Source organism: Euleptes europaea, chromosome 10, assembly GCF_029931775.1.
Source record: "Euleptes europaea isolate rEulEur1 chromosome 10, rEulEur1.hap1, whole genome shotgun sequence".
NCBI classification, from domain to species: domain Eukaryota; kingdom Metazoa; phylum Chordata; class Lepidosauria; order Squamata; family Sphaerodactylidae; genus Euleptes; species Euleptes europaea.
This window is the reverse complement of record NC_079321.1, coordinates 77,819,519-77,846,557: the sequence shown is the minus strand read 5'-3', so window position 1 is coordinate 77,846,557 and position 27,039 is coordinate 77,819,519.

Below are 27,039 nucleotides of genomic sequence, written 5' to 3'. Positions count from 1 at the left end.
GTGCGGCGCTAGCCCCCCTGTCCTTGGTACGCAACAGGGCAGTGAGGGGAAGCGCAACTTGGGCAAAGTTGGGAATGAAATTCCGGTAAAAGTTGGCAAACCCCAAAAACTGTTGAAGTTGGCGGCGGGTAGTGGGGGTTTCCCAGTCCCGCACCGCCTGGACCTTGGCGGGGTCCATTTCCAACCCTTGGTGGGAAATCACATACCCCAGAAATGTAATAGAAGGTTGGTGGAATTCACACTTGGACACCTTAGCATACAGTTTGTGCTCCCGCAGCCGCTGGAGCACTTCTCGCACTAGGCGCACATGTTCTTCCATGGTCTCAGAGTAAATAAGAATGTCATCGAGAAATACCACCACCCCCCGAAACAGTAAATCATGCAAAACTTCATTAATTAATTGCATAAAGACACTCGGAGCCCCCGAAAGTCCGAACGGCATGACCAGGTACTCAAACATCCCAAAACAACTGGAAAAGGCCGTTTTGGGTTCGTCTCCTTCTTTGATGCGAATGCGGTGGTAGGCTTCTACCAAGTCCAGTTTGGTGAAGATTCGGCCCTCCTTTAATTGTGCTAGAAGGTCAGGAATAAGAGGGAGGGGGTAAGCATTAGACTGGGTGACTGCGTTCAGTCTGCGAAAGTCGATACACAGTCTTAAATCTCCCGTCTTTTTCTTTACAAAGAAAGCTGGGGCTGAATAAGGAGCCTTGGAGGGGCGTATGAAACCCCTCGCCAGATTGACATCCAGATAGTCTCGCAATACAGTCTTTTCACTAGGGCTCATGGGGTAAACCTTTCCCTTAGACAGTTTGCCTTCCCCTACAATCTCGATGGCACAGTCCGTTTCTCTGTGGGGAGGCAGTTCGTCGCACTCTCTAACATCGAAAACATCAGTAAACTGCGAGTACTCAGAGGGTAATTGAGGAGAGACTGGGGCGGGGGACCCTACCAGTGCGGCGGCTGGAGTTCTGAGTACCCGTTCCTTGTCATGCAACCCACAGGGGTTTTCGGGGAAGGAAAGCACCCGTTTAACCCAATCAATGGAGGGATTGTGTCCCCTTAACCAGTTCATCCCTAACACCACAGGGGTTACAATAGGGGCGATGGTGAAATACAACCGTTCCCAATGTTCCCCCACGGACATAATCACGGCTGCAGTTCTGTGGGTCACAGGGCCCCGTTTAAAGTCACTCCCGTCCATTTGGGAAAAACGGAGGGGTCCCGGAAGCCGCTTGCGCCGGACACCCAACTTCTTGGCAGTTTCCTCATTTATCATGGTGCGGGCACACCCCGAGTCGACCAACGCGGGGACCTCTAACGGGGGACCCCCTTTGGGTAGGGACAGATGAACACGCACAAATACATTGTCCTCTTGGGCGCTTACCATCGGTGGAGCTCCTTGCACAACGATAGGGACGGTCTGCTGCGGAGCCCCCTCTACAGCAGACCGACGGCGTTTTTTGCCGGCTGTTCCCACTCCTCCTCCTCGCTGGAAGAGGGGGACGGGGTGGTGGCTTCCGGGGAGCCGTCCGAATCAAAGATGGTATTTGTAATCCGGGACCCCGATGGGACCGTAGAGTCGGATGCCCCATCCTGGGGGCGCGCGTGGAGAGCGGAGGGTGCGCCGGAGCGCCGGCTCAGTGGTCCACTTCTGCGGCGAGGCTGGCTGTCGGCGGCCGGTTTCGTCGGCTCGGCCTGGGTTTGGCGGGGGGGGGTCGGACGGCCTGAGCGAGAGGGGCATTGCGATGCAAAGTGACCCTTTCCCCCGCAGATCAGGCAGACGCCGGCCTCGAACCGCTTGCGGCGTTCCGCGGCCGAGAGACCCCCGCCACCCCCTTGCCGGAGTTCCCGGCCACGGTCACCTCGGGGCCTGGGGTCTCGCCCAAGCCGTTGTTTGGACAAGTTCAGGAGTTGTTTGCGATTCTCGATGTCAGCAGCATGGCGAACCCAACCTTCCACATCCGGGGGGTTCCCTTGCATGAAGGCCCAATGTTGGAGGTCTGGGTTGAGACCCTCCCTGAAACATTGTACCAAGGTAGCTTCACTCCAGTCCAGAATTCGGCTAGCCAGTGACTGGAACTCACTTGCATACTGCGCCACCGACTTAGTCCCTTGGCGCAGTTGCATCAGGGAGGCTTTAGCCCGCTCACCCAGAGTCGGGTCCTCAAAACGGTTTCGGAGTGCTACCATGAACTCGTCCAGGGTTCGCAGCACCGGCGAGCGGAGTTCATACTGCAACACCATCCAGGCAGCCGCCTCCCCTTGCAGTAAGGAAGCCACGTACTGCACCCGGGACTCCTCAGAAACGAAGGTTCGGCCTTGTTCCCGCATAAAAATGTCTACTTGGACCATAAAAAAGGTCAACTGGTCTCCCGACCCGTCATACGTGACTTTCAGGTCCCGACGGGCCGGGGGGGCAGGGGTTGCGGGCGGAACTACCGGCGCCCCGTCTGGGGGAGCACCGGCTGGAGGTTGCAACTTCAGCGCATCTAGGGTCGTGGCCATCTCACCCATTACGCGTTGCATGATCTCCATCTGCTCCTGCATAGCCCGGCGGTCTTCCTGCCACTGCTTTCGTTCTTCCTCCATGAGGGCCTCTTTGCGGGCCGGGTCCCCTTCGAGTCCCGTGCTGGGGAAGGCCAACCGGCGATCCTTCGCCGCAGTCCGCGAGAGCGACCAGCCCTTGGGAGAGTCCAGCCAATAAGTAAGCCCCCGGGGACGTCCGTCCCCATCTTGGTCGGGTGCGCGACCCTTCGGTTTCTTTGGCTTGGCTCCCTCCTCCTTCGGGTCCGGCTTCTCCGGCTCGTCCGGTTCCTTGGGGGCATCGGGGTTAGGGGTGGTGTCCTCGTCGGCTGACATTCTGTCCAAAGCGGTACAGCTGCAGTCCGAGAGGCAGTGACTTGCAACTTAATGTGAGAGATCCCCCTCTCTGAGTTTGCTTCTCCAAATCAGTTGCTCAGACGTTGATACAGAAACAATAGATTTATTGAAGCCTTCAGGAGATGAGACAGGCACAGGTAGAAAGTTGCAAGTGAGGGGCTATACGGGTTTACAGAATATATTGACTCCAGGGCACTGGGGCACTGGGGTTCACACTTATTGTTATGGGAAGTTACAAGCTTGGCATAATACAAAACATCAGACGGATCCCAGGAAGTCTGGTGCGGCTATCACACTTCCAAGGCCGCACCGGCCTGAGGGAGTACTGGCAGGAAGAACAGCGGGGGGGAAGATACATGGGCCATCAGGCCTGGCGCCTGAGACCAGAAGGTGTGAACTGCTTTTACGAGTTCACTGATAACACCGCAGGTGATGGAAAGCAGAGACACAAAGACAGAGACCCTCACATTGAAATCATCTGAGGTCAATCTACTATACTGACTGGACCCTCTTCTGCCCACATATTTTGAACAATCATGTGCTAAGATACTCCTGGCTATATTCTTTTCCCTGCAATTACATTCCCTGTACAACACTCACAACTGTAGCCACTGCAAGTATCTTCCTCACATTGTTGTTGTTTTCCCATTATGGCTCTTCACATAAAAATATTTAATAAGTTGTAATTCCAAAACACTGGTGAAGGATTGTATGGCAATACATCAATAATAAATTGCCTGCCCATAGAAAATGTGAAAGTAGGGATTATAAACACCTCTTATCATCTCTCAGTGGGCGGGACATGTCAGAAATTGCAGGCAGGCTTGTGAGTGTGTGGTGTGACTGGGAGTGGGCGGGGCCACGTGTTCCAGCTGCTGGCAGTGTGTGTGTGTGTCTGTGTGTGTGCGTGGCCATAGCTCTCTGTACATGAGGGGGAAGATGGCTGGGAGGTTTCCCCAGTCGGTGGGGTTGTAGAGCACTTCTGAGTGGTTATTTTAACCCATGCCACCTCCAGCCAGGAGATTACCCAAACATGATTTAGCTGGGTATTCTAAGGGGGGGTATATCTAGAGGAGAGGGCACGATTTTAAAAGCAGTCTGGTTCTCTCTTTCTGTCTTGGGGGCTGAAAAAATAGCAAGCAGGCTTGGCACAGAAAAAAACAGGACTTTAGGCTGCCTGTTCTGTAAGGGGGCTCTGAAACACTCTATTGCGTAAAGCACACTCTGTGCCCTAAACACAGGGTGCTCAAAAACCCCTCAAGCATGTAAAAAACAACATGTTTGGGTAATCTCCTGGCTGGAGGTGGCATGGGTTAAAATAACCACTCAGATGTGCTCTACAACCCCACCGACTGGGGAAACCCCAATGGAGCCCCAATGCCTGGTGGCAAAGCCTGAAAAAAGCTCCATCGCACTGGCTTAGTTTTACAACACAGAGAGAAAACATGCAATCTCTTGGATGTATTAATGCATTCTCTATTGGGACTGCAGGACCCCACATCCAGATTAGCTAATGTCCTCTGGGCACATTTGTGGGTGGGGGGCCTGAAAAGTAGCTGTCCCTTTGTATGCATTGTTGGATGGTGTGTATTGCTTGGTGCTTGCTTGGTGTGTGAGCATCACACACCCATCAGCCAGTCTCCAGCAGAGACTGGGCCAAATGCTCAAGAACTGTAAGTCTCACTTAGCTAGTGACCTTTTCTGTGTTCATTTACTTTTGTAGTCCGCATGGTGGGACTGTCTTGTATTTACTCATGAGTTTGGTGTCTTGTAATAAAGTTGTTTTAGTAAAGAAGCATTGCCTGGAGCCCATGTCTGATACTGCTCGCCAAATGCTACTGAGTTAACCCCTGAGCGACTGTTCCTCTGGACAGTGGTTAAGTAGCAGGGGGAAGCCTTCAGCAAGGAGGGGTATCAAATGAGTGATGGCAAGCTGTGTATGTGTGTCCCATCAAGTCACAGATGACCTATGGTGACCCTGTAGGATTTTCAAGGCAAGAGACATGCAGAGGTGGTTTGCCATTGCTTGCCTCCACAGAGAGAGTTCTGAGAGAACTGTGACTGGGTGAGAAATTTATTTGCATGAGGCCATAGGCCTTCACAAAACATCATCCACAAAGTAATACAATATTTAAAAAAGACAAGTACAAGAAAATAAAATCTAGTAGGGTTAACATGGATACGAAGCACCAAAAACAACATCATTTGTGGGATTCTGCTCTTGAGCTAACTATCTTATTTTCCTTGCTGCCAGAGCAAACAATGATGTTCTATGAGAAATATACTCATTGGAGTCAGTCAGCAAGAATATTATTTTCTCCTTTTCTGAGTGGAGGTTTGTACCCACTAGTAGCCCATCCAGAAACTTAGTCCTGGGCTGTGCATAGAGTGGGCAATGGAGTAAATAATGGGGTAAATCCTCCTGCACATAGGTATTGCAGATACACAAGCGTTGATCCTTGAGGATTTGTTTGTACCGCCCAACTAAAACAGCCTTTGGCATGGTTTCAAAGCGTAGAGCAGAAAACGCTGCTCTAAGGTTATGATTTGAAATCTTAGCCAGATAGTGGGCTCTAAGGTGGTCACTTTTAAGTAATTTGAACCATGGTGCAGACTGTGCCTTCTGAATTAATGCCCTGTCAAACAGGGCATCACACCTAAAGACCCAGGGGATTAACGCATGGGCAGAATGTTCTTGGTTCACTCCTCCCTTATCTCACAATATTTTAATCCGAGACTGGATAGTCAAACGCATGACGCCAGTCCATCCCACTATAAGTCCAAAGCAAGTAGCTGCTGGAGGCTCCCTGTGCGATTGAGCCACCCATATAATGTGGGATAGTAGGGGAGTGACCGCCGTGTCATTGCCCAAGGATTGGCTGAGGGGTTATCCAATCAAAGGCCGATTCTCCCCCTTTTTTTTCTTGGGACACCAGCATTCCAGTATACTATTGTGACGGTGTTAAGTACCCCCCCCTACAGGGCTGGTTGTGGGGGTCTGTCTGGCCTGGAGAGGGTCGGGGCTTGAGGCGCCTCTTCAGCCTCAGACCAGTCCGAGGGAGAGTCTGAGCTTTCCTCTCCCTCGGAGGCTACCCGGGTGGCTCTATGCTTAGCCAGCCTGGGTCACAGCCTACTTCCTACCTGGCTACAGCTCTCCTCTGGCCTTTTATACTTTTCAGGCCAGAGAAGCTCCTCCCCTTCCACCCTCTGCCCTCCCCCCGGAAGTCCATAAAAGGAGCTCTCCTTCCCTGTCACGTCACTTCCCTTCCTAGCCAGCAGCGCGGATCGCACCTGCCCTGCCCTTGCTCACCCGCAGCTCAGCTGTTTGTCGGGGCTGGGAGCTTGAATGAAAGGAGGTTAGTAGAGGGATAGTCATGTGATTACACGCACGCCGGCATTCCGGTAAGGTAGCGAAATTTAAAAAAAGTAGCGGTTTAGCACTGAAAAGATCGCTAGAAAACAGGGATTGCTTAACCCGTTTTTTTGTGTGCTTAATTTCGCCTAAGGTGGGTCCAATGCGCAGCTCTTGGACGGTCATGCATTTAGACCACGGGAATTCGCTACTTTTAAGGCACAAAGGCGAGACAAATTGGCCATGCGTTAAACCCCCCAGTCTCTTAATTGTGTTTTCGCTGCTGAAAGTCTTAGAAGGTCATTGGGGATAGAGTACTAGTTAATAGTTTGTTTATAAAACCTGATGGTGCTGGATCCCTTGAGAGCATAATATCAAAGGACAGTTTGCTAAACGAGTTTGATCTGTCCACTCTATTTTTAAAAAATAGTTTTAGAACCTCAAGATGGATGCGGGCCTTAAGAGATGGTAAGCCTGTTTCAGCTCTCATCAGAGCAGTTGGAGTACCCTTGGAAGGACCAGGATACGCCTCAGGAATGAATTTTGAATTGTTTCTATATTTGCAATATTGTCCTCTATCCATCCCCAAACGTCTGCTCCATATAGGAGGTGAGCAATGACCTTACTTTTAAATAATTTTATGGCTGGCTCTATGAGGTGACCTCCCCTAGTGTAATAAAACCTCAGGATGGAGCCCGTGATCCTCGTTGCAAAGGACTTTATAGATGCCAGGTGGTAATTCCAGTTTAGGTTCTCTCTGAATTTTAGGCCATTTAAAGGAGCTGCTCTGCTTAATTGGATTTCCAAGTATACTCCATAGGGAGGTTTTAGCCTTTTTTCTAAAAACCACCACTTTTGTTTTTTCATAGTTTATATCAAGGGCCTCCTCCTGTGACTGGCCCAAGGTCACCCAGCAGGAGTGGGGAATCTAACTTGGTTCTCCAGATTAGAGTCCGCCACTTTTAACCACTATGCCACACTGGCCCTACCAAAGGAGAATTCCAAATCCATCCTAATGGGGGAATTGTGTGTGTGTGTGTAAAGTGCCGTCAAGTCGCAGCCGACTTTCTTCTTGCCAGCCTCTTCAGTGCTAGCTTTCTATGTACAGGAAAGTGTTTTATTTTTTTAAAATGGTCAGTTTACTCACATGAAGCTGCCTTAAACTGAATCAGACCATTGGTCCATCAAGGTCAGTACTATCTACTCATGACAAAAGCAAACATTGTCAAGCAGCATGCAAAGGATCGTTCTTTCTTGCTATCTCATTTGCTGATTTCTTTAAAGGAATCTCAGAAATTATATCATTGATGCTTAAGCAAAGTGTGTAGGGTCAAAGACCTCAAGTCATAAGGCATAAACAAACCCAAGCCACTTCCGAAGCCTTCTTCCCAGATCCCTGCCCACCATCCTGCAGTAAAGTATCTGATGAGCTAACATGCAGTTCTTCCAGGAACCTTATATGCAATGCTAGTTAGCCACAGAATAGATCTGTCAGACTCTACAACCCCAAACATAAAAGCAAAATAGTTTGCCAAGCCTCTGAAAGACAATTGCCCCAGCCCAGCAACAATTTGCTCACATAAACAGGCTTAAAAATACATATCACTTGTTGGATAAGGGAGATGGGAGAGGGAGGTTGGATTAGCATTCAAATATGTGTCACATAGCCAAGCTTTCATTTTAGTGTTCACTGCCATCCATTTGTTGGATATAAATGCTTTTCTTACCATGCAAGGAGAGATTTAACATGGCATATATTCCCATTTATTGTAAAGTGTTATTTCTCCCATTTACTTTCACAGGCTTAAAAAAACTAAACAAGAAAAGTATTGTCGAAGGCTTTCACGGTCAGAGTTCATTGGTTCTTGTGGGTTATCCGGGCTGTGTGACCGTGGTCTTGGTATTTTCTTTCCTGACGTTTCGCCAGCAGCTGTGGCAGGCATCTTCAGAGGAGTAACACTGAAGGACAGTGTCTCTCAGTGTCAAGGGTGTAGGAAGAGTAATATATAGTTAGAAAGGGGTTGGGTTGAGCTGAATCATTGTCCTGCAAAAAGTATCAAAGGTAATGTGCTAATCATTGTCCTGTAAGTATCAAGATAATGTGCTAATGAGGGTGTGGTATGTTAATATGGAACCATTGTATCCTGAAGTGATCTGTTAATGTGTGAAATCCAAAGCTAATCTGCATGGCTATTGTTGACTGTAGTCTTTGTTCGTCTGGAGGTTTTCAGGACAGGAAGCCAAGCCTTATTCATTCTTAAACTCTCTTCTTTTCTGTTAAAGTTGTGCTGATGTTTATGAATTTCAATGGCTTCTCTGTGCAATCTGACAAAATAATTGGTAGAATTGTCCAGTCTTTCAGTGTCTTGGAATAAGATCCTGTGTCCTGTTTGTGTCAGTCCATGTTCAGCCACTGCTTATTTCTCAGGTTGGCCAAGTCTGCAGTATCTTTCATGTTCTTTTATCCTTGTTTGTATGCTGCATTTTGTTGCCCCGATGTAAACTTGTCCACAGCTGCAAGGTATACGATATACTCCTGCAGAGGTGAGGGGGTCTCTTTTGTCTTTTGCTGATCATTAGGGCTGTTGAATTAAAAAAAATTCAGTATAGTTCGGATTCGGCCGAATTCAGCCCATTTAGATTCGGGATATGCCGAAGTCCGAACTCCCCCACTTCGGAGCCGTTCAATTCGGCGGGAATTCAAAGTTCGGAAAAAAATTCGGCCGAATAAAGCCATTAAAAACACAATCGCGCCTTTCCGCGGCTCTGGGGGGTGCATTTTTGGGGTTAGAGGTCCCAAACTTTCGGCAGAGCTTCAAAGGACGTTTATTGAAAGACTCCCCAAGTTTTGTAAAGATTGGGTCAGGGGGGGCTGAGATATGGGCCCTGAAAGGGGTCCCCCCACCCTTAATGTGCATCTCTCAGGAGAGCTTGCCGCCCACGCACAAAGCTCCCAGCCCCAACAACAGCTGAGAAATTTGCAAAGCAACTGCAAAACAACATAACCTTCTTAAACAACACCTTTGCAACACACAACTGAAACCTCAAACCAGGGAGCGAGAGACTCGAGGGGGAACACACACCCCAGGCAGAACTGATGAAAGCCCCCTTTGGCTTCCCCCCCACCCACAGAAACTGCTCCCTCCCCACACACACACAGACTCTGCTTTCCCCCACACACACACACATACACAGGAGAAAAATTATAGATTAAAGCCCCCAAAGGGGTCTTACTGTGGCTGTCTTCTGTTCCATCAAGAGGGGCTGAAGAGGACTTGTAATCCAAGATGATTCCAATTAGGCACGGGACGTTTTGCTCTGGAGAAGATGCACAGGATCTGCTGATCCATTCATCCCAATAGGGAAAAGGGGAAAGGGGAAAGGGGAAAGGGGAAAGCCCATATCTCGGGACCCCCTGACCCAATGTTCACAAAACTTGGGGGGTATCTTAAGAACACTGGTATGAAACTCCGCTCAAAGATTGGGATCTGCACCCCCAAAAATGCGCCCCCTGCAGCCAAGGAAAGAGAAAAGGGGGGGAGGCGATATTTCTGCCCCCACTGAACCCATCTTTACAAAACTTGGGTAGTATCTTAAGAATAATTGACTGAAGCTATGCTAAAAGTTTGGGGGCTATATCCCCAAAAAAGCGCCCCCTGCAGCCACATAAATGGGAAAAGGGGGGAGGGAAAAGGGGGAGAGCCCATATCTCGAGACCCCCTGACCCAATGTTTACAAAACTTGGGGGGTATCTTAAGAACACTGGTCTGAAACTCCGCTCAAAGTTTGGGGTCTGTACCCCCAAAAATGCGCCCCCTGCAGCCATGGAAAGAAAAAGGGGGGAGCCCATATCTCAGGACCCCCTGAGCCAATGTTTACAAAACTTGGGGGGTATCTTAAGAAGCTTCATCTGAAGCTCCAGTGAAAGTTTTGTGTCTGTACCCAAAAAAATACACCCCCTGCAGCCACAGAAAGGAGCGAATGTGCACAAGCACCCCCCCACACACACGAGGATTTCGCTCTCTCTCTCTCTCTCTCTCTCCCTGGCCGGGCCGCACATCAGCTGATTCCTCCAGTACTCAATCCTGACTGATTGGCCAGAAGAAGACCCAGCTTGGCCACCGATTGGCCGGGGGAGGAGAATGCTGCTTACTGACGGTTATGCTGCTTACTGACGGCCCCGAATTTGCCGAATTTATTCGTGAACTCCCGAACTCGCTGAATTCGGCCCCCCCGGTTGCCCACCATTTTTGAGTTCGGTTTGTCCCAAACTAAAAACCACCGAATCAGGGGAAATTCGGCTGATTTTCAGTTCGGGCCGAACCGAATCAACAGCCCTACTGATCATAGCATCTGTTGTATTTTCTTGGTGGGTTTAAACAGTTAGGTCACAAGGTCTACCGGAAACCAACTCACACAGATCACTACTTACACAAAAACTCAAACCCCCACCCCCGACAGAAAAGAGGAATAATCAAAACATTAATGGACCTTGCAAGATGGATCTGTGAACCACAGTTTCTCAAGGAAGAAACTAATCATCTAAATCACGCACTGCTAACAAACGGCTATTCCAGAAATGAAATCAGAAGGGCCATTAAACCAAACAAAAATCAGAAAACTCAGGAAAAACAGTCTCCCATAGGAAAGGTATTCTTGCCATTTATTAAAGGAGTCACTGATAGGATGGAGAAACTTTTGAAAAAACATAACCTACAAACAGTGTTTAAACAGTTTGCATCTGCAATGCATGGGAGTGTCAGATCCATCTTAGTCCTTCCATTTTTTTTTTTTTTTGCTTTTCCTTTTAGAGGCAGTTATGGCAAAAAAGTAGAAGCTTCTTTGTTCACTGAAATAGAAATCTGTGCCAGATATATTGTGATGAAAGTACGTTTATCTCCCAAATCCCAAGAACTCATAAACTTTTAGAGTCCATTCCAAGATTGAATTGTTGCAAAAGACCTTTCTTTTCATGAAGGAGAAAATGAGCAATGACAAACAAAAAGAACAGATGCACAGGAGCAAGTGTCAGGAGATCTACTTTACTTTTTAAATTAAAGATTTTTATCAAAACTGTCTCAGACTAAGGTGTGAGAAAGTGTAAGATTTCAGGGCAGACAAGTACAAAGGTAGTATTTCTGATGCATCTCTAATGATCTCTCTAGGTTCTTTTAACTCATATCCTTTAAAAAAAACTGTACCCATTCTGATTTTTAAATGCCCTAATCTATTGTGTCAATAGTTTGTGCAACATCATTACACTTCATATGACACAGGAAGAATGAAATGTTTGCTATATTAAGCAAGTGTGAAGAAGGGATGTGTCTCCAAACATGCAATGGGCACATGCCACAGATCCCTGACAAGTGCCCCAAAGCGGGTCAGAGCACACAGCTTGTTGTCTTCACACAGTGGGAGGAAAGCATCACTAACAAAGCTGCTGTACAGGAATTCTTCCCAGCTTGTGTCTCATTTAACTGGATTATATAAACAGAAAGATTTCTTTAAGGGGAAAAAAAGGAAAAACAAACAGATCAATGAAAAAGCAAAAATGCAACCACAATAAGAGTTAGCAATTCCCCTCAAGCTCTCATTAAGCCTTACCATATGCACAACACCTTACAGTGCTCTTTGGTGCCAATCAGAATAGAGAATGAAGCAGCAGCTCAAAAGAAGTTTCAAAGCATTACCTTTCTCTCATTCCGCTCTAAGGTCGTGCAAAAAAAAAAATTCAGTAGATTTCAGGTTCGGGTTTATTGGGCCTGATTTTTTTTTTGGTAAACCTGGAAAATGCCGAATACCCATACTGGTAAACGAAGTACCATATTTTACCGCCTAATCGTTGCCACCGAATAATCATTGCACCCTGCTTTTTCAGTCAAAAAATTGGTTTATAACCTTTCATTGCGTAATTGTCGCATGATATAATTCTGTTTGTCATGCCACTTAAAAGGTAAACAGTGCAGCAATGTATTCACCAGTGGCATATGGATACACATTTATCTCTTGTGCACTGCGAACCACGAGCCTAGAATTCTCAGCTCACGTGCATTGTCAGTATATTTCCAAAAGTTGACTTGCGTGGTTTGTTTAGAGCTCTGCAGTAGTAACTCAACCCAATGAAGAGCCATAGGTGCAAGGGGAGCAGGCAGGCAGGCCAAGCTGCCATGATTAAATCACGTTGTCCCAAGTCTTGAGAGCTCCACAGCGATCTGGGACTCTCCCTGGAGCCTCCGTTGTCCATGGCCGCTGCAGACCTGCCCACGCTGCAAATGCCAAAGCACGAGGACTTGCCTCGTCAACAGCACTTTTGCACTAACTGCAGATCATCAACTGTATCTATGAAAACCAGTGGTTATGAGAAATTACGGTGCATGGTAATGCTTGCCGTTACAGCTGATGGAAGGAAGTTACCAGCTTACATAATTTTCAAGAGGAAAACAATGCCTAAGGGAATACAATTTTCCCATGGAATTCATGTACGAGTGGAACCAAAGGTTTGGATGGACTTAGAACTCATGGTGGACTGGATTAAAACTGTATGGAACAGAAGACCGGGTGCACTACTGAAACTGCTGGCTCTGCTCATTTTAGATAGTTTCAAAGTCACACCGTGGACAAAGTGAAGCAACTTCTCCATGAAAATAAGACGCAAAAGGTAGTCATTCCCAGTGGCCTGACATCTATCTTGCAGCTACTGGATGTACGTATGTGTAAACAAATCCTTTAAAGACCACTTGCACCACTTCTACAATGAATGGATGATGAATGGTGATCGCCAAGTGACGCCCACTGGAAATATTAAGCACCCGTCCTTGGAACTGATATGCACATGGGTAATTAAGAGTTGGGACCTTATACCTCACGAAACAGTCATCAAAAGCTTCAAAAAGACAGGAATTTCGAATGCACTAGATCTGTGTTGGCGAACCTATGGCATGCGTGCCTAGGGCACGAGCGGAGCCCTCGCGTCTGCCTAGGGCTGTGCCATGTTGCCATGGTGCGGTGCTCCTTCTCCCCAAGCCCATGCTCCCCAAGCCTGCGCTGGCGCCCTCCCTCTCCTTGCACCGGGGCAAGCCCCTCCCTCTCTCTCAGCTGAGCTGCAGCCGCTGCTTTGTTGGGGGCCCCGCCCGTCTTCAGTTTGGACAGGGAGGCTGTGGCCGAGCACCTTGCCAGGCCCCCCTTCTCTCAGCTGAGCTACAGGGCTTTGTGGGGGCCCCACCCATCTTCAGTTTGGATGGAGAGCTCAGCTGTTTGTCGGGGCCTCGCCCATCTTCAGTTTGGGGCCCCTGTCCATCTTCAGTTTCTTCCATTCTGCTTTCCTAGGTAGGTATTACCACATTGATTGCTCTGCCTTTTTTCTTTTTATCCCTGCTTACTCTGTCAGCTTCTCATCATCCCTTACCATCCAACTGACTCTCTTCACCCCATTCCAACTGCCTTTTCAAACATCAGCATTGTTTTTTTCCCCTTACAGAATGTTAAGTGCCGTGCTGACTCACCTATATATCTAATTCTGAACTTGGTCCCAGGGTGCAGCTGTTTTAAAAAGGCCCTTTACAGAGACAACAAGATACTAACTTCTCAGCTGAACCCTCTCCGCCACACCAGGTACAATTATCTCCTAGCAAGGAAAGAAGACAGAAAAAGATTTGTCTACCAGGAACAATAGCCACCCAGTTGGGGAGGACATTTTTAATTGGGAAAATGAAGAAAGTTAATATCCTCCCAGCCCAGTGCGGTCTGGCCCTATGGCTGCATTTTAGGGTGAAAAAACCATGTGGAGATCTAGTAATGGATCTTCAACCTAATGTGTGGTTTGGCCTTTAGTCCTCTTGGTTTCAGTCTGAGAGCTAAATAGAAGAAAATACTTTTCTCCCCTTGAAATCTATGGAATTCAGAAGTACTTGAGGAGCTGGGGGTGGGGACATGGTTCAACGGTAGAACACCTGCTTTGCAGTGAGTAGACAGTACTGACCTTGATAGACAAAGGTCCATGAAACTTCAGGTGTCCCATGTGGCTGGTACTACAGTGGCTTTGTTCTCAGACGTGGGCCATATCTTTGACCCTCCTGTCATGCCAGGATGTATCTCTGTCTGTCTACCTAGCTTCCCCCAAGCCTCATTTCTAGAAGAAATTTCCAACTCTATGATTCTATGATCATAGAGGAGTCTTCCTTGCCCTTTGCCAGCCCAGCTTTAAGCCTCTTATTTATGCAAATTCCCCAAGAAGGGAATATCAATCAAAATATGTGAATGTATGAGTTGTTTTTTCTAAACTAAAACCTCAGTATTCATATTGGGGTTTGGGGTCCAGTTCCTGTAAAGGGATCCCCAATACTTAACTTTCTGCTACCAATTCAGAGGGAATGGATCTTTCCTCTTGAACTATAGAGAATTGGAGATCACACACACGCACAAAAGACACAAAGCATTTGTCTTTGTAATAAACAATCTTTACTCTAACTCAGGGTAGGGTAAAATATCACTGGGATACAAAACAAATAATCCTGTCTACATTCTATGTTTCCTATACTTGCCAAAAGCCTTTGGCAAGGCACTAAGCTTACTTATGAGTAGGCATCCTTAGCGAAAGGAGAGCCTCTCATTATCCTGCCTGGTTAGCAGTCGAAGCAAAAGTGTACAACTGCTTTCTCTTCTAACAAAGAGTTAAACATGCAAAATAGTTGTATACGTGACCCTTAAGCACGATTGCAATGGCCACCACAAACTGGCCATTTGGTCAGTTACAATATTAACCCTTAACTGTCTGACATGTAACAAAGCTCGCTATCTAATACCCAACAATTCAGGTTAAATTGCTGTATTGGTACTTGGCGATAAATAAGTGGGTTTTGGGTTGCAGTTTGGGCACTCGGTCTCTAAAAGGTTCGCCATCACTGCACTAGATGGATATGAAGATGACGCACTGGCAGGGTGACGAAGAAGTAAACACATCTGATATGAGTGGCGCTGAGGACAGTGCATCAGATAACAAAACCAATTATAGTGGCGCAGAATCTTCTGACACAGATTAAATTTTGTAAGTCTATACTTCGCAATACTGTAGTAAATTTTCTCAAGTGTAATATTTTGACTATAATGCACAAATGCACAATTAATGTGTTAACTTAATTTTTCAGACCAGAAAAATGTTCACAAAACTGCCATGAAGAATTTATGTGCATTGATTTGGACTATTCAATTTTACCGTATATTCTTGCACCAAAGACATAGTAATAAATGATTTTTAAATAATACTGGCACAATTTTTTTAAAAAAACTTTCACATAATGGTTGCACCCTACTTTTTTGCAAAAGAAATTGGCATAAAACCTGTAACAATTATGCAGTGAAAGATGGTATTTGGCTTTATTTCTGGGTTTACTGAAAAATTCAGGTCCATTATAGTCTATAGGGGGGAAATTTCAAAGCTCGTGTGTGGGTGTTTTCAGAGGTAGAGCTCCCAAATTTTGAAGGGGCTCCCAAAGTTTGAAGGGGCTCTCCTTGCATGGATCTCAAAGATTGGTGAAGATTGGGTCAGCAGGTCCAATTATATGGGGTCCCAAAGGGGTCACCCCCTCGTCCATAGAAATGCAAGGTAAAGTTTACAATGTTTTCCTATAGGGAATGGGGACTACCCCTTTGGGACCCCATAAAATTGGACCCCTAACCCAATCTTCGCCAAACTTAGGGGTTCATGCAAGGAGAGTCCCTTCAAGCTACCCTGAAAATTTCGGTACTCTACCTCCAACCCCCCCCCCCCAGGAGCTTTGAAAAGAATTTTCCATCGACTACAATGGCCCTATTTCATATGTGCTTGGAATTGGCAAGCCAACTTTCTTATCATTGGTTTCAATGGGCCCATGCAAAGCAATGGGAGGACGTGTCCAAGTTCCAGTGGAAAAGCAGAGAGGTATGTGAGTAAGCACAGGCCAATGCCTCCCTCCCCCATAAACTGACGCAAGCCCTACACAACCAGACCCCAACCCAATCCAGCAGCTTGCTTGCCTCTGTGGGAGTGTTATTCCTGCTGTTTTACCAGTTGCCAACTTTGGCTGGAGTTAAGTGGGTCAGCGTGAGTCTCTCTGCCTGACCTGTGCTTCTCCTTTGTTTGGGATTTGCCTGTTCTGGTTCAGGAGGGGGGGGTTACCTGTTCTGGTTGGGGTGGGCTTGCTTGCCTCTGTGGGAGTGTTATTCCTGCTGTTTTTACTGGGGAAAAACCTCCCATTGGTTTTCTATGGTGGGAGTTAAGACTTACTCTTCTTTTAACACCTAGCCTGAGAATTACCGGTAGGTCAGTCTAATTAACCTCCCCTCTTTTTCCCCAAGATTGGGTTGCATGGAGGGTTTTTTTTGCACTTTGGAGTTTTTTTGAACAGCTCCTGGGGGGGCATTTTTGGAGGTAGAGGTCCCAAACTTTCAGGGTAGCTTGAGGGGATCCATCCTTTCTAAATGCTCAAGGACTGACTGTTTGATGATTTGTTCGAAAACCTTTCCCAGTATAGAAGTCAAGCTAATGGGTTGGTAGTTATCTGGATCCTCCTTTTCCCCCTTCTTGAAGATGGGGACAACATTTGCCCGCCTCCAATCTTTTGGCATCTCACCTGTTCTCCAAGACTTCTCAAAAATAATGGACAGGCTCAGAAATTACATCTGCAAGTTCTTTGAGCTGGCAGCCAGGAGAGAGGGAGGAGGACTTGAGGTTGGGGCTGCTGGGTCATGCCTTCCTGAAGGCCACTCCACCACCACACACCGTCTGGATGACCAGCCAGGTCGGCCTGGAGGAGGCAGGTGGGTAGCCTGATTGGGGGGGGGGGGTTCACTGATCTGTCCCTTGCCCATTTTTCTTTCTTTTTTTAACTGGTTTTGTTATGGCCCCATAGTTGGGGTCTTTTTGAGGTAAGGGTCGTGTAATTGGAGCCAAATTGGTCTGACCAACCAGGCTGACCTGCACTTTAAAGACGGGGCTCACCCAGTCCCGTCCAGAAGGATACACCCTCCAACTAAAAAACACCCACTTCTACAGCTGCTTATTGGGCTTCTGAAGAAGACTCCTCATCCGCGCAGATGAACAATCTCCTTCTCAAGAGCTGCCTTGCTCATGACTTCGGCTGGCTCCGATATCTCCCCCGCCCCCACACACAAAAACTGCTGTCAAACTGAAGGTCACCCCGAGTAGAGGCTTCATTTCCCTGCACCATGACCATCTCTTGAAATCAGATTTTTGATGACGATAATAAAGGACTGTTCACAGGATGTCATTTGCCACCTAAAGAATTGTTTCCATGCCTTTTCTTTCTTTTTCTTTTTTTTGCATTTAAGCCCTTTTCCTCAGTTTGGAAGCTAATATGCTGGACATCATGCAATGAGCCTCAGATATGAACAGAGCCCAAAGACTTTCAGGCGCCACCCTGCTAATTGGCTCTTTCCACCAGTCCTCATCAAAGCAAACTTCTGAACCTGAAAACTGATGGACAGCACAACTTGCAAATGCCTGGAGGATGGGGCGACCCTTTTGCTGGCCCATAAAATTGGACACCCTATCCCAAAGTTCACTAAACTTTGGTAACTATCTAAGGAGAGTCCCTTGCAGCCACGCTGCAAATTTGGTGACTCTACCTCCAAAAATACCCCTACAGGAGCTTCAGAAAAAGTCCCCATAGAGTATAATGGGCCCAAATCTTTTTGGTAAACCCGGAAATAATCCAAATACACATATTTACCAGTAAGGGTATTTGGTTTATTCTGGGTTTACTGAAAAAAATCGGGCCCAATAAACCCGAACCCGAAATTTACCAATTTTTTTTTGCACGACCATACTCCCACTGAATGTGCTATTTGTTGCATGCATGGGATTATGAACTATACAGTCCTGTAGTAAATTACAGCAGTTAAGACAAGCACATAAAAAAGAAAGGTTCCAGTATTTGCTCATGAGCACTTTACTGTCCAGAGTGTTTCACACATTAGGGAGAATGTTGATGAAGGTCTGGCATGCTTATCAGTCACCCCTCCCTCCTTCCTGGTTATCATCCCATACTGAGAAAGAGAAATGCCTCAAGAGCAGGGCTTGAGCTTGTTTTTAATGTCAGAAAAAGAATAGGAGGAAAGGGAAGAAAGTGGCACAACCTTTGGCAAAGCAATCTTGCAGCATCTTGAACTCCTCATTAGTAAAATGCAAAGTGAAATGTGCCTCTCAGGGGTGTTGCAAACTTAATTAGCTCAGAAAGGGGTAACACTGCAAGGCTTAATTTAGAAATGCTCTTTGTAAAGTGCACAGAGACCTCACAAATGCATGCTATAGCTATTATACAGTGCTTTGCTTTTAAAATCACAAGCAACACCATCAAAATGTTGCCGAACACAGCGCTTTCTTGTGATTGTAGTTTATTACCCAGGAACCCCAGAGCATGGCCTCCCTTTGATGATCCACTGCCAACATCTCAACGGCTGCAGGTGATCAGTGGGACAAAAATCAGCAGGAGTTAGATGACAAAAAGGAAATGGTCTGAGACAAAACTGTTACAAGCCACTGATTGCCTAGTCTTCTAAGCCACAACACTATCTAGAAGTTAAGTTTATAAAAAGAGGGCCAAGGCTCAGTCTTTCCTGGATACCACATCTACCAACTTATAAAGCCCTGCCCAAATGAAATGGCTCCTCAGTGGTACATGACCAAGAGTATTCCATTGCAAGGTCACGTGTTCTAAGAAGGATGCCTGATATGGAAAACAATTTGAGCTTTGGTGCAAATTAAGCTACCTGCTGAACACTTTTAAAAGCAGTGACATTTGTCCCACTCCTGATAGGCAAAAGTACTTAATGAATAGTTGCGGGGGGGACCCTAGGGATGTGGAGACTGTATAACCACCTTGACCTTAAGAGCTGCCAATTAACATATTTTGCTTTTATTAGAAGTCAGGGGTGTAGACTTTCCAATTTCCCGGGGGGGGGGGCTGGGGCTGGGCAAGGGGCATTGCTATGACATTATAGGGAGGAGCCAGTGACATCACAGGGAGAAGCCATGGGGGATTTAGGGAGGGGCTCCCCAGAAATTTATAGGGGTTCAACAAATGATCTTCAGACAGCTGAAATACAACTTCAACTTTTAATTAACAATGCAAACTGTTTGTTTACATTTTTTAAATTACAGTAAAATCAAATATTCTCCCTTGCAATATCCAAAAACTGATATCTGTGGTCTCATCAACAATTACATTGTAATAAACAGCTGCTTTAATCTCTCTCACTAGTGTACGTAGCCATGATCTCAAGCATTTCATTCACAATGGTAGATGAAATCCATTTGTAGATTGTACGATTCAACTATGATTTCAGCTGTGGAATATCTGTAGCACATAGAAGCAAGAGCTTCTTCAAGTTTGACTCTTCCTCGTCATGGCGGCATATTGCAATGTCCTGACAGGCAAGGCTGATGGTGATGCTAAAATTATCAGCAGTGCCTTTCTACCATCTCACATTTGCTTCTGCTGACCTTCTGAAAACTTGCTCTGTACATTTACTCCTGCTTTAGCAGAGGCTATAGCTTGGACAGCTGCACGGTGCAAGTTAGAATTCTGATGGGGCTGATATATAAACAGTGACTTCTTCCAGTATGAGAAGCCATTTTGAACAAAAGTTTCATGTGCATCTTTGTCTCTTGATGAGTTTGGAAGGGGAACTTTCATGTCATTTGCTGCTAAGTGACAGATGTCACAATATGCCTTTTCAATTGCCACATCATGAGAGAGCTATTCATAGGTTCTTTTTGAAGTACCTTGGTACTGTTGGCCTGGCTTTTGCTTCTCATTAGAAGCTCTATTCTCTGAAGAGGAAAGTGTCACAATCCAGAATTGGTTGTATGTCATTAATAATAATACGTTGGACTGGTTTGAGTTGTGAGCTGTATGTGACCACCAGAGGCGTTCTATTGTCATTTTCGTTAGATTTGTCTTGTAGCAAGCTGTGCCTGGGTATCATTCTGGCCTTTCCAGAATCTTTTTTTACCATATCAGCATGGTAACATTGTTGAAAATAACATTACCATAACATTGTTGAAAATATTCGCTGTAGCTATGTCAAGTAAGTATCTGAGGGGTTGGAGTAGATACGACTATAGCGTAGGGCTTGGCTATAAATGGACTGTTTGATATGGTTGGGATGGTACCTGGAGGCATGTAGATACGTTCACCAATCTGACAGTTTCCAGTATAATGTGGTGCTTGTGCGTCCCTCACGTATCCGTACTGTGGTGTCCAGGAAGTTTATTTCTTGTTCAAAGAAATTCATAGTTAGATTGATTGTGGGGTGGAAGTTGTGGAAAGCCTGGTGAAATCTTTTGAGGGCTTCTTTACCATGAGTCCAGACAAAGAAAATGTCATCAATTAATCTCAAGTAAAGGAGAGGTGCCAATGGGTAGGAGTTCACAAAACATTGTTTTAATCCGCCATGAAAATATTAGCATACTGTGGAGCCATGCGAGTGCCCACGGTTGTACCTTTGATTTGAAGGTATAACTCCTCACCAAACCTGAAGTAGTTGTGGGTGACAACAAACCTGCAGAGTCCAGTGGCAACATCCTCTGTTTAGGCCATAGGAACAGGTCTTTTAAGGCAATGTATAAATACTTAATAAACACACAAATACATACTAGCAAACAAAACAAAACCCCAAAGATTCATGGAAATTGTAATATGATACAACAGAAAGATAGGACAGGACTGTGCTTCAGCTGCCATTGTAACTGAGCTCCTCATGTAGGCACTGGCTGCCAAGGGAGGTTCAGCCCCCCTGACCAACTTTGGGGGGCTCAAGGCCCTCAACCCACTCATAGCTTATACCTATGCCAACAATTGAGCAAGAAGGCCTTTTTTTGCCTTGAAATATCAACCTTCAGGTGAGAAGGCTCAGTGAGCACACTAAGTGATTCTCACTCAGTGGGTTGCACAAAGCCACATTCACAACATGATGAGGGAAGAGAGTTGCAGCCTAGAATGGGCACTGGAGTAGTGCACAAATACCTAGTTTCTTTAAATGAAACAAAATCCTCAGGGCCAGATGAATTGCATCCAAGGATACTTAAAGAACTTGCAGGTGTAATTTCTGAGCCTCTGTCCATTATTTTTGAGAATTCTTGGAGAACAGGTGAGGTGCCAGAAGACTGGAGGCAGGCAAATGTTGTCCCCATCTTCAAGAAGGGGAAAAAGGAGGATCCGGGTAACGTCCGACCCATCAGTTTGACAACTATACCGGGAAACGTTTTTGAACAAATAATCAGTCAGTCCTTGAGCATTTAGAAGGGATGAATCTGATTACTAAGAGATGACAGATTCCATCCAAGAAGAATCTTTTGAAGAAGAACCTACAGTTTTAGAAAGTGAAGTGAAAGCTGCACTGAGAGCAATTAGGAAAAACAAATCACCTGGAGTAGATGGGATATCAATAGAGCTATTCCAAGCCACAGAAATTGAATCTATCAAAATCTTTTTTTTAATAAATTTTTTATTGAATTTTATAACAGAAAAAAATAAAAATAAAAAATTAACAATTATTATAACAACAACAACAAAAGAATATAATAAACAAAAATAACAATAAAAAACCAGGAGAATCTATATATATTCATCAATACAATTTAAAGATATCGTTATTAAATCTTATAAGATACCCTCTTTCCCACCACCCACCACCTTATGTGACCCTTCACCTGACTTCCGCAGAAGTGTCTGACAGTTTTAAACTTATTTGTTACTAATAAAATGTAAAGATATTAAAAAAGACTAATTTCTATAACTCACTAAGTAACTTAGTGAAATCCGTTTTTGCCAGTTTGTCCCAATATGTGGTGGCCTTTTTCCACATATTTTTTAATTCTTCCATATCCTTTCCATGAAGGAATTCCGTTAATTTGGCCATCCTCATATAAGTCCATAGTTTCTCTCTCCAGTCATTTATTAAAGGTTTATTTGCTTGTTTCCAAATTTTTGCGATTACAATTCTTGCAGCAGCAAAACTATATTGACAAATAATTCTGTCATTATTATTCAAATTTCCTTGTGGGATTCCCAATAAACAAAATGCCGGCTTTCTTTTTACACTAATATTAATCAAATTATTAGTTTCTCTGACAACTTTTATCCAATTTTTTAAAAAAAAAATTCATGTCCACCATGCATGCATAAAGGTACCTCTTTCCTTTCCACATTTCCAGCATAAATCCTTCTCCCCTTTCATTTTAGCTATCATCACAGGTGTTATATACCATCTGTAAAGTTTCCCAGATATCCAAATCTATATTAAATCCTAATTCCCTCATCCATTTTACCATTACTGGTTTGATTCTTTCCTGTTTTAAATTAATTTAAATTAATAATTTAATTTTTGGTGGGCGGGCATGCAGATAGATGTGGACTCTTTCATCCGCAGCTGCCCCATCTGTGCAGCGGCCGAACGGGCACAGGGAAAACCGCCCGGACTCTTGCAACCGTTAGAGACCCCCTCTAAGCCTTGGGAGATGATTGCAATGGACTTCATGACGGATCTATCCCCTAGTGGGGGAAAGACTGTACTTTGGGTGATTACTGATCTGTTTTCAAAACAGGTGCATCTTGTGCCCTGCGCAGGTATCCCTTCTGCCCTGAAACTGGCCCGCTTCTTTGTGTCACATGTCTTCCGTCTCCATTCTTTCCCGCACAAGGAGGTAACGGACAGGGGTTCAAATTTTGTGGCCAAATTCTGGAAAGCTTTCCTCAAACTGGTTGGAGTGGAACAAGGACTATCTAGTGCATTCCATCCCCAAACGGATGGTCAAACCGAACGGGTAAATGCGGTCTTGGAACGTTATTTGCGCTGTTATGTCAATTACCATCAGGATGACTGGGTAAACCTGTTGCCTTTTGCCAAATATGCTTACAATAATGCAGTTCACCAATCCACAGGGTTCAGCCCGTTTCACATTGTTCATGGTAAAGAGTTTAATCCTGTGAGCCATGTCGATGTGTCTGAGGAGGAGGGGGGCTGATGTGGCTGAATGGGTGCATTCCACTCAAACAACCTGGCCATGGCTGGCTAAAAATTTGGAGTGAGCCCAACAAAAGTACAAAGCTCAGGCTGACAAACATCACTCCCCCGATAAGGAATACAGGGTGGGGGATCTCGTCTATCTGTCCACCGAGAATCTACGATCCGCCCGTGTGATAAACTCAGTGCCAAGTACATAGGTCCCTTCCCCATTTCCCGGGTTATCAATCCAGTGACTCCTTGCCCAAGTCTCTACGGAGAATTCATCCTGTGTTCCATATCAGTCTATTAAAACCGTACGTTCCTTCCCAAAGATGGCATCCTGAGCTGAAACCCAAAGTGCCTGAAATGGTGGGTGGGGAGAGAACATTTTGAAGTGGCTAAGATACTGGATTCCCGCTTTCGCTACGGGGCCCTTCAATACCTGGTTTGCTGGAAACATTGTGGTCCCGCCCAAGATGAATGGGTGCGTGCCCGTGACGTCTCCACCCCCCGCCTGGTGCAAGAATTCCATTCCGCCTACCCTCACAAACCCTCGGGGAAGGGTGAGGGGGGTCTTTAGGGGGGCAGAATGTCAGGAGCAGGCCATGAAGACAGTTCATGGTTGCGCTCCCAGGTGTTGTTTTGCAGTTCTCTCCAAGGCCAAATTAGATCACCACTCCGTGCCCCGTGTTTAGACTTCATGGATTCCTTCAGTGTGGGAATTGCCATGTACTCCTTCCTGCCACTGGGAGGGGGGTTGCCAGGGTTACTGGTTATCTCTTATTGCTTTGTATATATGCCAAATGCTTTCCCTTAGTCCCTCACTAGTAACATCTTGAAAGTGACTTCCGTAACCTGTCGTGCTTAATCAATAAAACTGCTTTCGTGGACTTGCTGTCTGCTGGAGTCTGTTTATGGGTTTGCTGCAGGACTAGAGCTTACACAGGGACATCTCCATTCTGACCTTGGTAATCTCCTAAAACTGCCTTCTAGGATCACCGAGGGCAGGGCAGAACTTCTAGCAAGCGAAAAAGCCCTACCTTGTTTGTTCATTTCCAGATATGAAAGATATTCTGCTGGCGTTAACACATACCTATTATTGTCTGGGGCCCAAAACGCCGGAGAATTCACAAACTCATTTTGACGTTCAATGTCAAAAAGCCTCTGCCTGATTAATTTCTTTGCTTGATTGATGTTAAGCTCTAACAGAGAGTGGGTGGAGAATCCTAGGCTTGTAACTCTCCTTTCAGGCTGTTGCCACCATTCGGGTTTAAAATCATCACCAAGGAGCAAAGGGAAAAGGCCTTCAGTTGCACCTAACATTTTCAGCCAAAGATACATGGAGGAAAGACCAATCCTAGCCTCTATCTTTAACATCCCAGTTTCCAGGTGTACCCAAGAGTTCAATGCACATGGTGGTACTTGAAGTATTGCTCTAAGGAATTTGGCTTGGACCCGCTCCAGTGGAGCACAGCTGGACCTAGAAGATCCCAATAAGGTTCCATATAGCATCTAGGTCAAAGACTTTGCCTTGAACAAACTTAGGGCAGCTGGGATAAAATAGGCTCCCCTTGTGGGGTAAAATTTTATTATATTGTAGGATGATCTTTCAGCTACATTCTCTTCCTGCCTGTGGTGTTCCGTTTTTAGTCCGTTCGATTGGAAAGTCACCCCTAGGTATCTGATGGACTTTTCCTGTTCAATTCTCTTCCCACTTATATACCAGGCCCCATTTTTACGATATTTACCAAAAGCGATCACCTTAGTTTTATATCGTTTCTTACAAGCGATTCCCTGGTACAGTAGTCAGCTAAGCTGGCTAGAGTTCTTCTCATGCCCACTGGGGTCCTCGAGAGGATTACCACATCATCTGCATACAGGAGAAGTGGAATGTTTTGCTGGGGCAGTTTGGGTGGATGGAAGGCATCAGAATTCATACGGTCTGCCAGGTTGTTGATGTAAAAAATGAAAAGCATAGGAGCCAGCAAGCAGCCTTGCCTGATTCCCTTGAATGTTTCGATGGCTTCAGTAAGATGCCCATTTCTATTGCATCTTATTTTTATTACTGTCTGCTCATGTAGAGCACGAATTAGGAAGAGGAACCTCTTATCAATGGTGGTTGTTTCAAGTTTTGCCCACAGCCAGGACCTCAAGATGGAATCGAAAGCTGCCTTAAAGTCCACAAAGGTGGCATATAGCGAGGTCAGCTTCTTGGAGCTATATTTCTCAATTAGATGTTGGAGGATTAGGCATTGCTCGATCGTACCTCTACCCTCCCTGAACCCGGCCTGTGCCTGGACTATAACCTTCTCCTGGTCGAACCAAGCAACTAGTTTGTCCAGAAGAAGTCTGGCATACAGTTTGCCCATCACACTTAAGAGGCTAATCGGCCTGTAGTTTGCAGGGTTGTCTCTCCTCCCTTTTTAAAAGAATGGTACAACCACCGCCATCCCCCAGTCTTTGGGAATGCAGCCAGTAGCATCAATGAATGTAAACAAGGCTGCCAAGAAAGGGGCCCACCAATCTACCTGATCTTTATTGAACTCAGGGGGAATCCCATCCTCTCCTGGACCCTTCCCCTTCTTTAAACATCCTACATGGTCTCGAATCTCTGCTGGGGAGACAGGTGGCCACTTTGGCAAGTCTTCTAAGGCCGCTGCTTGTGTAGCCGGCAGCTGTTCCTCCCCTGTACAGGGTATGATGGGACATCTACTTTCTTCAGTAAACTTTGGGCCTGTTCTCAGTTAGTGCTGACAGACATCTTCTCCCTCAGGTTTACGCACTAGTCATTCAAAACCAGAACCCCAGCAGAAGCTGCAGAAGCACGTTCACAAAGTAAAGCAGAGACCTTTACCAAGATTAATAAAACATTACTTCAGGTATTGATATTTAAGAGAGCAATTGTGAAAAAAGGAGCTCCTAACAAGATGTTCACCTTCTGAGGCAGGTTTTCATAGAAGAAAGGGGGGGGGATAGGGAGAAGAGAGTGCCTTTGTTCTGAAGAGAAAAAGTAAAACAAAATAATCAATCAGGATTCTCCAGTCTATCCACAGAGTATTGAAGCATTGTAGGGTGATTTCATTCAGAAGTGATAGGCAATGTATGAAAACTAAGCAGACACTTTGAGGTTTGGGCTGACACCTGCTCTCACTGTGTGTGTGTGTGTGTGTGTGTGTGTGTGTGTGTGTCAGCAGAAGTCTGTTAGCATTAAAACAAGTCACGGGGTGCTTTAAGGACTTATGGAACACAGTCTGAGTCATGCAATCAACTTAGAAGTCCCTGAAGTTTTAAGGGACCGGTTTACACTACAATAGATATTCAGAAAGAATTTGTTTCTTTTTACACTAAACTGTATCAAAAAGATATGATTTCAGAAAAAAAAGATGACTCAGTATTTGAAATCAGTAAACATCAATGGGTTGACCTCTGAACAACAAAATGTGTTGGATGCACCTATAACTACAACAGAACTGGAAGATGCAATAACTAAACAAAAAATTGATAAAACCCCTGGCCCAGATGGAATTACAGCATTGTTTTTTAAGACATTCAAAGAAGATTTAAAGAATCCTTTCCTGAAGGTTTGTAACACAATGTTGGATACGGGACTCTCTCCAGAAACTTGGTCTCATGCTTTCATTTCTTTTTATTTGGAGACAATTCCTTGAGGGTTCCAGAGTCCCCTTTGAGGTCTGGACCGATCACAAAAACCTAGAGGCACTCACTGGGGCCCGTAAACTGTCTGCGAAACAACTACGCTGGGCTGACTTCTTCGCTCAATTCCGTTTTGTGCTCAAGCATGT